The sequence below is a fragment of the Chaetura pelagica genome, unplaced genomic scaffold (assembly GCF_000747805.2).
Source record: "Chaetura pelagica isolate M959 unplaced genomic scaffold, ChaPel_1.0 scaffold106, whole genome shotgun sequence".
NCBI classification, from domain to species: domain Eukaryota; kingdom Metazoa; phylum Chordata; class Aves; order Apodiformes; family Apodidae; genus Chaetura; species Chaetura pelagica.
In genome coordinates, this window is record NW_009954222.1 from 5,698,430 (window position 1) to 5,701,529 (window position 3,100).

The following is a 3,100-nucleotide window of genomic DNA, read 5'->3' on the forward strand; positions in this document are numbered from 1 at the left end:
TGGTGGCGGCGGCCCCGCCGCGAGTGTCCCCGCCTGGGTCCCCTCCGAGCCCGGACCGGGGAAGGGGCCCGGACACCAGCAGAGAGCTCCCCTCTTTTATCAACTCTTAAATAACGTAATTACCGATAATCAGACGCTCGTCTGGCAGGTGGAAAGAGGTTCCCAAGCGGATTGAAATTCTGCTGGTGATTTTTAAAAATCAATTAGGCTTTTCCTCAGCTTTGGAATCAGCAGGTAAATACAATCAAGCTTTTAAATAAATAAATAAAAAATCGCGGAGGCTGAAAAGCGACACATAAATAACTGGAAGGATTTAAAATCGTTTGGGAAATGCCAGAATAACACAGAGCAGCAGCAGCGGAATCAAGCTTTATGTGCTCCAGTCCGTTGGAGTTAAAATCATTATCTTTCGACAAATCTATTTCTCTTCGGAGGAAAGGGGGGTACGCAGGGAGGAGGGGAGGGAGGCACATAAACCATAAAATCTGTGCTGCAGGACACTTCATTCTCCTTCTGGGGAGCCTTTTTACTTGTTGAATCAGGACCGAAATAGTCTTAATATCACAGGAGAGTAAAAATCAATACGATTGTGGCAGTGGGTGTCTGTTATTCACTTATGATGGCCTAATCTAAGTTGAAAGCAATCGCAGAGCAAGCGTTGAGCAGAAAATCCGGGAGCCAGCTCGGGTCTTACGGATTTAGGAGTGGAAAATCACATCAGGAAAGCGGCGAGATACCTGCGGTGTGGAAAAAAGGCCATTCAGGGGATGGCGATACCGAAGTGTCCCCAGCAAGGGTCACGGATACTGAACTGGCTGAAGTTCAGGAGCCATCAGAGGCGCCAGCACCCCCGGCCCCGATCACAAGGTGGGGCAGGAGGGAATCTATCATTTTCCCGTCACAAATTGCATTTCTGTGCGCAGGAGGTTGCAAACCATTGGGGAATAAATGAGGATGTATGTTCTGCCTCTTCGTCATTTCTCCCTTACTTTTTTGTTGTTGTTGTTTGTTTTTTTCTCGGATGCAAAAGTTTTAACAGTACTTAGGTTAGACATTATACACATGAATATGAAGTTTCTTTCTTTCTTTCTTTCTTTCTTTCTTTCTTTCTTTCTTTCTTTCTTTCTTTCTTTCTTTCTTTCTTTCTTTCTTTCTTTCTTTCTTTCTTTCTTTCTTTCTTAAAAAGGCCTCACGACTACTTCGTGATTTTACTCACTGCTCAGAGGCATCCGACGGACAGCAGGACATTCGGGTTTTGCACAGTTTCCTACCATGAAAAATAGGAAACTCTGCAAAGCTTTTATTTCCACGATCTGTTTTATTAACATCTTTTTTTATTTTTTTTTTCTTTTCTTTGTACTCGATAAGGATTGTAGTTATTACAAAACAAACCCCTTCACTTTTCAATACATACATCGGCCATTACTGTATAATACAAATGTGGTATCGCTTGTAACATTTCAATCGTTTGGGGCAGATGAAAGAGGAAAAACCCAGCATTTGTAATTCTTTTTATTTGTTCATTCCTGACTCTCCAAAACTTTTCTATAAAATAATATTTTTACAAATGCATTTATTAAAAATTCTGATGACATTTCAAGTTCATAACAACAGAAACAAGTCAATTTCCGGTGGACGAGATCTATGTTTTTTTTAAAAATACCTTTAGTGCTTATTTTTTAACATTAACAGTTGTTTAAAATCACAGCTTTTTGAACGTATTATTCTCTTCCGAACACCACGTGTCTTGAATCACAGATTTACCGGCGAAATTAAAAAGATTTGGCTAAAATATGTCTACAGAAGAAATAATCCCAGCAATTAAGTAACTTTTTACATTTGGCATCTGATCTAGTCACAGGTCATCAGAAAATAGAAAGAGGTTCTTTGATCACTTGAAGCAGTAGGTGGCATCCTATACGTTCCTAATGAACAATTGCATTTACAAGATAAGGAGAGATCAGTTTAGGATTTTCATATTTATTAACCCAAAATAAAAATAAAGTATCTGGTTACATAATTAAGTGCAATTAGGCCAGTCAGAGCAACATATAAACCTGAAACCACCCAAGCTTTTCTTCTTTATACATATTTTGTAGGTGCATAATCCTTTCCAGCTAACTGAAAAGAAATACTTCAGAAGTCCTTCTTAAATTTTTTTTACTTTGATTTATATTCTGCAGTTATAGAATAAACTTCAAGAAACACACGCAGCTAATATATAGTTCATTTTATTCAGAGCACCGATTTTCACATAAGAGCTATCTCAAAGTAATGATTTCTGGATTCAGCAGAAAAATACATCTCTCATTATTTTCTTTTTGGTAGAATTAGTCTCATCGTATAACGGCCATACCTTGAATTTATCAGCCATATCTCGGAATATTTTTTTTCTTTCTTTTTTTTTTTTTTTTAATACACCCAATAATAATAATAATAATAACTATTCTGTTTTCTTTTTTTTATTATTATATTTCTTTTTTTATTTGTAAGTATGCTGGGACGCATCTCCCTGTTGTATTTTGGCGTACAGAAATATTTCTGATAGAACTAAAAGAGATAGAGTAAAGACACAACCAAGGAGAAAGCTCAGCAAACATACATGGACAGGTAGATTATTCAGTGAGACATTTCAGGATCCACACGTGGTTGCAGTTTGTAACCATTTTTTTTTTCTTTTGTGCATTAAAGAAAATATTTACAATCGTCTTCCCTCTCTTTTTTTTTTTTTTCCCTTTTTTTTTTCCTTTTTCCCCCCCCACCCCCTCTTTTAAAATCTAAATACAAGAACGTGACAAGAATGTTAGTGTTTTCGGTGAAAACAGGCAGTTAAACTGTGAAATTACACCATCCACAAAAGATTCTACCAGAAGCTAGTCTATTTAGTGCTCAGTTTCAAAATGCATAGAATGTTTGCGCTGCAAACAATGATACACAAAATAATAATAGTAATAATAATAATAATAAATTAAATAGTTAAATAAATAAATAAATAATATCGAGACCTTATCACGGATCTTTCTATGCCTTTTTTTTTTCCTATTTTTTTTTTTTCCCCCCTTTTTTTTTTTTAGGTTATGCTAAATTCCAGTCTTTATTT